The sequence below is a fragment of the Engraulis encrasicolus genome, chromosome 2 (genome assembly GCF_034702125.1).
Source record: "Engraulis encrasicolus isolate BLACKSEA-1 chromosome 2, IST_EnEncr_1.0, whole genome shotgun sequence".
NCBI classification, from domain to species: Eukaryota; Metazoa; Chordata; class Actinopteri; order Clupeiformes; family Engraulidae; genus Engraulis; species Engraulis encrasicolus.
Window position 1 is genome coordinate 43,710,963 of NC_085858.1, and position 10,529 is coordinate 43,721,491.

The following is a 10,529-nucleotide window of genomic DNA, read 5'->3' on the forward strand; positions in this document are numbered from 1 at the left end:
CATTGTCAGGAACAGCGGCTGTGGCGTTCGACACTTCCTTCGTCACCTGCAGACTGCGCCTTGAAGCAACCTCCCCAGGCCATCATAGTAGCCTACACCCCCTCCCCGCAAACACAGGGAGTCACGTTTCATTCTTATTACCTGCTCCCGTCTTAATGTAACGTTTCGTTTCCCACCATAGCATTCTTTTAGCGGCTTATTTAAGGTGTCTCTCGTTCCGATGTGTGGTCATTAGCCAGCCATCACCAACGCCCTGAAGGGAGCCAGCCGAAGGAGTTTCTGTGGCGCTGCAGCGACGACTTCCACATTTAGTCAGTTTTTTTTTCACGATTTCAATGACCTTACTTCTTTATAATGTATAAACGTATTTCAGTTCAAACCGTAACCAAATATAGGCTATTATATTAATAGGCTAGCTTACAATTAGAGAATGATAAGACCCTTGTGGTAGGCCAAACGCCAAGTCACCACTTCTCAAAACTGATAATCATACTTAGACTACCCAGTGACGTGATTGTGCCCAATGAAACAGGAGGCCTCGATTCGTGCAGAAGATAAGGTACGTAACTGGGATATAAAATATGTATATGTTAGAAAACTATTTAACCTCATAGACTAACCTTGTATACATTCTAACAACATATTTCTTAAGTTTTGAGTCATTCACGTTCATTTGAAGCGTAATCCCCCCCCCCTACTGTGGCTAGTTTGGATGAGACGACTTGACCCTAGCTAGCACAACATAAATGACAGCTAGCTCTACACTATTTCGGCCATTCGTTAACGATCAGTGTTCAGATAACTAGCGCAAACGTGCCAAGATATATTGTATTCTCAAAAAAAACGCTTGTGTTGTGCCATGGCTTATACGGTGATGACGTTTGAGATTGTAAATTTACGGGCCACTCGTAAGGCCCATAAGCTTAGATGTGTCTATGGTAAGGCCGACCTGACGAGATAGCTGCCTACTGAGGTTTGATTGGATATGGACATTGTTTATTTCAGAAGGAAAATGTTTGGAGTGGAATTGTTTGGAAGACAATCTTGGGACAATTTTGCTCTTTGGGTCTTTGTGCCAACCATGCCAGCTATCGTAGGGTGCTCTGGGAACTTCTTAGATCTGTTTACTGTATGTACAGAAATACGCATTTTGTTTACATAAAATCCCTTGTCATTTCACCACTAGGTTTGAAACCCAGACAGCACGAAGCATCTTGCCGACGTCAAAATCAGATCAACAGACAGGGACATCAGCCTTCTCTTGGGAATAGGCCAGATATGCCAGAACAAGAAATGGTAAGTCTATCACTAGGCTACATAAGATCCATAACAAAATATTATTACCATTACATGAGCCTCACTGGATACTTTTATAATATATGTGCAGCTGTGTGTCAATGGTTGGTATGCAGTGTCGCTGTTTTTTTTTTTAAAAATTTATGTACTGTTTGTCTCTTGTTTCTGTGCTGTTTCAGATGCTGACATTACTACCCCTGTACTTCAACCCCTCTGCTGCCACTGGGTCCTCAACGAGAAAATAAACTGATTCCCCCCCCCCAATCCATTCCTTTTTCCACCGTCACATCACATCATGCCTATGCACATTAACACCACCAATGAGCCTAGAAAACTAGGACAACAGTGAGGATGAATTTAGAAACCGCTTCCACGTATTGTACTATTTCTGAAAAAGCATTGGTATTGGCCTTCTATCTCCACGTAGCCATATCAAAAAACCTGCCTAAAAAAAAAACAATTTTGTCGTGTTTCCGCTTAAAAAGGAATTTAGAAACCGCTTCCACGTATTGTACTATTTCTGAAAAAGCATTGGTATTGGCCTTCTATCTCCATGTAGCCATATCAAAAAACCTGCCTCAAAAAAAAAACTATTTTGTCGTGTTTCCGCTTAAAAAGGAGAACAAAATATCCACATGTAAAATTATCCTGCTACGTGGAAATGGCACCTTACTAAATAAATAACAACTGCATAGTTATTCTGTTCAATTTATGAGTAACTATGTAAATTATGATTAACTTTTTGGCTGATATGGGACACTGCATGAAAAGAGGAATTTGTGGATGAGTTTTGCACCTTAAATTGCCTCATACCTCAAGCCACAGCATTTGCGGCTCCCCATGCCCCCCTCCCATCCCTTTCTTAGAAGAGCCTTTAATATGTAAATGCCAGTGATCAGGTCGGGAGCTGCCCCAGTCAATTTCAAATGGGGTGGGGTGGGGTGAGGTCAGGTGGGTGGGAGGGAGTGGGGGGTCGGCAGGCCTGTTTCTAGGATTTTGGGGTCCCTAGGCAACGGGATTGTTGGGGGCCCAAGGGCATTTTTTGGCCTTTTACTAAAATGTGTGTGTGTGTCTGTGTCTGTGTGTGTGTATGTTTTTTCACGCTGCCCAGTGGTGTTTTTCAGAATCACTAACCATTAAACCAGGGGTAGGGAACCTATGTCTCGAGGGCCCTTGAGGCGGTTTTATCCGGCCCCTGATATCATTATAATGTTTTGCAACTTCACATGAAATAGGCCTATGACATATTTTGCAGGCCTAAAGGAATCTTAGAAATTACATTTCCAATGCAATTAAGTTATATTCAGGGGACCTAGAAAAGGTGGGGACTGTTTTAAAGGTGTCTACCTTTAAAGATGTCTATATGTCTATATAGGCCTAAAGGTGTCTATATAGGCCTAAATTTTATGGGGAAATCCTGATTTGTGTTCATAGTACGGCCCCCGGAGGATTTTATGACCATGGTAGGAATTTGAAGTGGCCCCTCGAATGAAAAAGGTTCCCCACCCCTGCATAAACCTTTCTACTAGCCACAGCTTTGCTGTCAGTACATTTTATTATGATACTATAAGCTCAGAAATTAAGTTGATCAAACAATTCGATCTGTGCTATAAACATTTAAATGAACCTACAGAATAGGCTATCAAAATAGAATCATCTGAATGATCTTTCTTGGACATAGGCCTACATTTTGAAGTGACCCTTCGAATTAAAAAGGTTCCTCTGCTGCTTTTGAGGAAAAACATCAATGTGCTTGGCCACTCTGTTTTTTTTTAAAATGGTATTCTGAACTAAAGCAAGGATTGTTCAAGTTAGTTGAAAATGGACCGTCTCTGGTTAAATTAGTTCTACACCAAGCCTTTAGGTGGCAGTAAAACTAATTGGCACAATGCGAATTCCACACACAAGCCACAAAGAAGCCATCAGCCGCGGTCAACATCACCTTCCTGATTGAACAGAACCACACAGGAGTGGAAGGCAATGAAGTGGCTGACATACTGGCCAAAAACGCCCTTAAGATGGAGCTAGGCAACCTGGTGGTGCCCCTAAGCAGAGAGGAGGTAAAGAGCCTAATCAAGACTAAAGTTTGTAAACTGTGGCAAGAGCAGTGGGTAGCAAATACAAAGGGGAGGTTCCTGTTTAAGATCCAACCACAAGTCCCCACAAGAAGACCAGACAGCAGGGACAGAAGAGCTGACACAGTCACCACAAGGCTTAGAATAGGACACACGCAACTTAATCACTCCCTCAGCATAATAGGGAAACATGCCACTGGACAATGCCCTTTCTGCAACCACAGAGAGACAGTAGAACATGTGTTATTAGAATGCCCAGCATATAGTTGTGAAAGGGAAATACTGATGCAAAATGTAAGGCCAATAGGGATGACAAGGTTAACTCTGGAAGGCCTGCTGGCATTCTCCAATAGGCCATCTGCATGGGCCCCCCTTATGAGATTTTTGAAGTCAACCCAGTTATTTGACAGGATTTAAGTTATTTATTTTTGAGTGATCATTTATTTTTCTCTTTCCCTCCCTAATGGCTTCCCTTCCTTTTATGTATTTTTCTTTTCATTATTATTTGTTTGCTTTTTGTTTTATTTATTTCTGTTATTTAGCACCCCCGTTAGTGCGCACACTCCATCAATGCTCCGTACCTCTGACCTGAACAAGCCATGCAAAGAGTTGTACATAACTGCACCAGTTGGTGGCGGTAATGCTCCACGTCGGTAGCCAACCGCCAATAAACACCAAAGAAGAAGAAGAAGAAGAAGAACAGAACCACGCGTTGTCTGTGTGGTTTACAAGTTTCTTGGCGATATGGGGGAAAAGTTCCTCACATACCAACGGAAAATGGGCGTCATATACATGTAAGTACATTTTACTCAACTGTGGTTTAAAGTTTCAGTACTCAAGAGCGATTGAATAGCTCCTCTGAACACAGATCCGCCATTGCTAAGTTATGGCACAGCCGTTTTACATAGCTGGTAGCTCAAGTCCCCTCAACGTGACTACACTAGTTGCTGCTGTACGCTAGTAAATTCTGATGACTTGCGAGCATCGTAATGACAAAATGCTGTGGTGAAACGGTGAATATGTTAAGTATACTTGTTGATGGTAAATTGTTTGACATTGCTCGTTCTCAGTTGCCTTTCCCCTGCCTAAAGATAGACAAAGGCTACCGTTAGCATGCTATTGCGTTAGCTCATCAACTAGATTCTGGGCACTGCTCATTTTTCACGTCTGCCCGGTATTTCGCTGATGAACTAACGCTTAGACGCCTTGCCAATGTATTTTACAGCGGCAAAAATGCACAGGCGACGTTGGAAAGACTGGTGTGCCGTCTGGGTATGTTGGTTTTCAGTGCTGGGCAGTAGCGAAGCGACTAATTTAATTACATTCTCTAGTAGCTTGGTCGTAGCGTCACTACTATGTATCGAGTAGCTAACATCCCTGTAGTAATGCTATTTTTCCTCAAGTAGCGACGTTTTTGTCCCCCATCGATTTTACTCAATGATTTTTGTTTTACTTTCTCTATCCTGAAACCTAGGCAGTCACACAGGGGTTCCAAGACCCACCGGCGTAAAATCAAGTCAAAGGTGGGATATAATTTAGTTCCATGCTACTTTGAAACTGTGGTAGATGGACACTCCCAACTGAGATCGCTCCCGGACGTGCAGTCCCAGGTGTTTCTATCACTCCCGGACGTGTAGTCCCACCCGATTATATTTCACGTATTATCATACACTGCCACATACAAGCAATTTAGGTTTAGGGTCAAGGTTAGGGTTAGGGTTAGAAACAAAAAAACTAACATCAAAAAGATAACTAGCTCCGTTATATGGCGGTGGGACCGATAGTCTGGCTAGTGGGAGCGAGCCGACAGGGGAGCGTCCTGCGTTGGGAGCGTCAATCAGGGAATCGTTCTCAGTAACGCGAGCCCAATGTATCAGCGCGAGCTCAATGTCGACCAGAGTGGTCAAGTTGAGCACGCCACCCCGAAATCAATGTGAAATACCCTGCCATTTGCAAACAGTAGGCAACCTGTCCTTAAAAAGTATGGGTCCTCAAAACAGCACTTGTTGCACAAATATGTGTAGATGGCCTCTTCAAGAAATTGAAATTATGTATGGTCACTTTTTCTTATTGTTTCACGTGGAGGTCTACTGACCTTGTCTAAATAATGTAGGCTAGTTTATGTCCATGTATTATATTAGGACCCAAGGTTAATGGGTTATTCTATTTACCATGTTTTCACAGGCTGCTGTCTCATAATATGGCGAAGACGAGTCACCTGAAGGCCTAACTCGCCATAGAAGACTGAAAGAATGTAAGATTAACTTCTTTGTGACCAATATGACTTGCTCATTGATGCATCTCAATATGAGGTGCATGGCAAAGTATTTCATTTATTTGTCTCGCTTCTAGGAGCTGTATACCGGTAAACAACAGGGTGTTCTTTTTCAGGGTATTCTTTTTTATAGAACTGGACAGGTCATTTATTTGTTATCCTTGTTTTTGAAGTGTCCTGCAGGATGCTGTGTCCTGCAATCCTGTGTACTGTGCTACAGACGCATGTGGAGGTCAACCCAAAATGGGCACAGTCTCACCGCAGAAGAGTGAAAGAGGGTAAGCTTAACCTATAGCCTACGTCAGGGTCGGGGAACGTTTCTCATTCGAAGGGCCGCTTCAAATTCATCCGAGGGGCCGTAAAAGTCCTCCAAGGGCCGTACTATGAACACAAACCAGGATTTTCCCTTTCACTTTAGACCTATATTGAAGGCAGCCACATTTAAACAAACACCACCTTCTTCAGGTTCCCTGAATATAACTTAATTGTATTGCAAATGTATTTTCTAAGATTCCATTACAAAATATGTCATATTTCATGTGAAGCTGAATAGCATTAAAATTATATCGGGGGGCCAGATAAAACTGCCTCAAGGGTCGCAAACGGCCCTAGAGACATAGGTTCCCCACCCCTGGCCTACATTGTCAATATGACTTGTGCTACTTTATAGATAAGTAATCAATGCTGTGCATTGCTATGTTTTGATTTATTTTCTTACATCCTACAGATCCTGGCAGGGAGACGGTAGTGTCCTGCAGAATGGTGATGGGCCAATCTTACAAGAGACCACAGAAAACTGATATAGTGTAAGATTATCCCTGTTGGGCTCAATAGGTCTTGCTTATTGACATATTTGCTATGTCAATATGAGGTGCATGGTTAAGTATTTATTTGTCTCGCTTCTAGGAACTATAGAAACAACAGTGCCTGCTGCAGTATAATGAGGACACCCTGAGCAGAGAGCTCCAATAGACCCAGGTCCAGTGTCTTGGCAGGGTGAAATGGCACTGATATGGGTATGTACTAATGTCAGTTAAAATGAATGAATTAATTAATTCTCATATCTGAATAATGTGAACACTGGATTTACCACACACACACACACACACCCTAGGCCTAGATGATTTGGACCCAAGGTTACTTTTACCACAGCTCTGGCACATCAATTTTCATTTGTTTAATAACTGGTCAGGTAATTTATTCATTCCCCTTGTTTTTTTTTTTGTTTTTTTTGTAGTGTCCTGCAGGATGCTGTGTCCTGCAATCCTGTGTGCTGTGCTACAGACGCGTGTGGAGGTCAACCCAAAATGGGCACAGTCTCACCACAGAAGAGTGAAAGAGGGTAAGCTTAACCTATAGCCTACGTCAGTGGTGGGGAACCTTTCTCATTCGAAGGGCCAATTCAAATTCATCCGAGGGGCCGTAAAAGTTCTCCAAGGGCCGTACTATGAACACAAACCAGGATTTTCCCCTTCACTTTAGACCTATATTGAAGGCAGCCACATTTAAACAAACACCACCTTCTTCAGCTTCCCTGAATTGTTAATATGTAAGTGTTGAGTGTTAATGTTAAAGGAACAGTCCACCATTTTTCACATATATGGAGTATTTACATGCATGAATGTGCATTTCATTTTGGTCTGTGTTTTCATTATCTAGTTTAACAGTATAGTATAGCGTTTCTCGTCTCCAGTTGGCCACAGCAGCTCCCATATGGCTCAGTTCTGATTGGCCAATTGGAGATGAGAAACGCAGGCGGGGGCAATATCGCCCTATTTTACGCAACATTGCGTTGGGGGCTATATCAAAGCTATTGAAAGTATTGTGTCATGTTCTGTCTGTAATTGACAAAAAATGAGATTGGAATTGACGACTGTATCAGCTGTCAGGTCATGTCTCAGGATTGTGTATTTAGTAGCTCCTCTCTTTTTGCAGCTTTAAAACTTAAGGCCACCGCTATGGAGGGAGCGGCTGCAACCGCCACCAGCGCAGCAGCTGCCCAACAAGCTCGACCCTCCGATTCCTCCACCTCCTCTTCAAGTGACTCGGAGCCAGAGAGGAAGAGAAAGAAGAGGAACAAGAGAGACAGGAAAAAGAGAGAGAAGAAGAGGAAGAAGGACAAGCACAGACAGACAGAAGGAGAGAACTTGCGAACACTTGCACCCTATTGCGGAGCTCGCCTTCAGGTGGGCACATGCAGAAAATTGAACAGCTTAATGATTAACAACGATTTTTAGAACCTGAACAAGGACTGCCTGCTTACCTTTTTTTTTCATCTTTTTGAAATATCTAGCAGGTCCCCCTTTCTTTTCAGTTGCTGTATCTCCTGCATGTGCCCACCTGATTCACACTGTGTGGCACAGTCCTTGGTGAAGTTAAATAAACTATCACCAGGAAGATATGTCTCCCTAATTTCCATGTAATCATCAGGGCTGACCGTTGCAAGCTCCGCAATAGGGGCTTGGTTGCAGATGGTATTTCTGTCGATCGGAATTTTTTTCGTACGCCGCCGTCTTGCTTAAACCCTTTCTCACCAGCCTGACCACCTCCATATAGCGGGGGGCTAGCGGGAGCTGTCTGTAAAATATCTGTATTTTGTTTGTATATTTTACAGTATCACCGCGGAAGGGCCTCTGCTACATGGCGAAGAAAAAAATAGGTCTTTGGCATTTTAGGGATAAGAAACGAGCGGAGGTGTCCCATCCTGTGGCTGGTGAGGAGAAGAGGACGGGAGAATCTTATCCCAATTGTGGTCAAGCATGTGCGTCCAGGAGCCACCCTGATCAGTGATGAGTGGCGAGCATACAGAGGCGCATTAGCTGCCATTGGCTACACTCACTTCACTGTTAACCATTCAAGATGGTTTGTTGATCCAAACAGTGGGGCCCATACACAGCACCTTGAGAGGGGTTACTGCCACACTTATTGTGTGTGTGTGTGTGTGTGTGTGTGTGTGTGTGTGAGTGTTAGTGTGAGACAATATGTGAAGGCCTATGACTTGCTTTCATAATAATAAAAAGTTATTGCTCTCTGTCTGGTGCTTTGATTGTATTTAAAAGTTCAGAAAATACACTACATCAAAATAGGCCTATGTAATGAGTTATGTGTTATAATGCTGTGACTTCACTTGGCGGGGGAGTTAATGATTGGGAAGGTTGTTAATGATTGATTAGTTGACTGTATAGAAATGGTTGATTACACACTTGTTTTCAGTATAGTAATCATGTGTTAAGTTAACACATGATTACTATACTGAAAACAAGTGTGTTAACCTATCATAATGTCATGGCTTTACTTAAGGTGGCCAAGAAAACGTGAATGAATATTGTAGTAATCATGAGCACACATGATCATGTAATGACTTTACTTGGGGTGGCAAAGACAACATGAATTCATAGTATACTACGATGTCAATGATATGTAATATATTAGGCTAAACATTAGGCTGGTCATTGGCTGATATAACCAGAAGGTATCAGATGCATGTGTGGGCACAATCACGTCACTGGGTAGTCTAAGTATGATTATCAGTTTTGAGAAGTGGTGACTTGGCGTTTGGCCTACCACAAGGGCCTATTAATATAATAGCCTAGCCTATATTTAGTTATGGTTTGAACTGAAATACGTTTATACATTATAAAGAAGTAAGGTCATTGAAATCGTGAAAAAAAAACTGACTAAATGTGGAAGTCGTCGCTGCAGCGCCACAGAAACTCCTTCGGCTGGCTCCCTTCAGGGCGTTGGTGATGGCTGGCTAATGACCACACATCGGAACGAGAGACACCCTAAATAAGCCGCTAAAAGAATGCAGATAGTGGGAAACGAAACGTTACATTAAGACGGGAGCAGGTAATAAGAATGAAACGTGACTCCCTGTGTTTGCGGGAAGGGGGTGTAGGCTACTATGATGGCCTGGAGAGGTTGCTTCAAGTCCGCAGGTGACGAAGGAAGTGTCGAACCCCCAGCTACGAACGCCACAGCCGCTGTTCCTGACAATGCTCTGTAGCTTCTCTGAAGTTGCCCATTGCCATAAGGTCTGGTTGAGATGACTGGCTCCACACGGCGAGGATTGTTATGCACATTGGCAATGGGCTGATTATTTCGGCTGGTCATCATAGAAATCCACACTAGTAGCCTAAATGTAGGCTAGGCCAGGGTTTTCCAAACTGTGGTCCGTGCACCCCTGGGGTTGCGCAGCCTGCCATAAGGTGGTGCGCGAGCTGAATAGAGCAATGGTGAGAGTTTTTATACAGCATCAATGAACTTTAAGTAGTTTTTAATTGTACGGTGAATTGTATGCTGGAAGGGTCCATTTGAAGTGCAGTTTAACTCCAAGACTTGGAAAAGAGGATTATTCAAAACTGTGCATAATGTGCAGTGAATGTACAGTGAATCCATACTTGCGTGGCCATCAGCACACCAAAATATTCGCTAAGGGGGTGCGCCAGGAGAAAAAGTTTGGGAACCGCTGGCCTAGGCTACCACCTTTATCCTGAGTGTCATTTAATGACTACAACATTATTCCATTATTGCTGGAGAGGCAACATTAACTAAGGTTGGATTCATGTATGACTGGGTTGATCTGACAGGATTTTCATCAGTCATGTTAATACATGATATGTTAACCTTGTAATTCACACCACGAATTTCCCTTTGATCTACCACATTTACTTAATGGTAAGTCCTCATCACTCATGTCATGACTCCTTATTAACTAATGATAGATTAAATATCACTATGTACATAAATCATGTGTTAATTCACCATAAATCATACATTACTTCCAACATTATTCCGTTATAATTCATGCACCATTATTGTAAAGTGTTACCGAAATGTGTGCTTACGTAAACACCTGGGTGGTCAATAGGGTGGGTCAGTAG

General features: G+C 42.8%; 1 long non-coding RNA gene across 3 annotated transcripts; it reads left to right on the forward strand.

Moving 5' to 3' along the window:
- Positions 1-4,075: 4,075 nt before the first annotated feature.
- On the forward strand, positions 4,076-8,602 carry LOC134462831 (uncharacterized). 3 transcript variants are annotated; one of them, XR_010037589.1, is made up of 9 exons: positions 4,076-4,165; positions 4,846-4,894; positions 5,556-5,625; positions 5,820-5,924; positions 6,374-6,452; positions 6,553-6,662; positions 6,884-6,988; positions 7,582-7,832; positions 8,261-8,602. It is a non-coding gene; the product is annotated as an uncharacterized LOC134462831 (long non-coding RNA). The 3 variants fall into 3 exon arrangements; XR_010037591.1 differs by lacking the exon at positions 7,582-7,832; XR_010037590.1 differs by lacking the exon at positions 4,846-4,894.
- Positions 8,603-10,529: the final 1,927 nt, after the last annotated feature.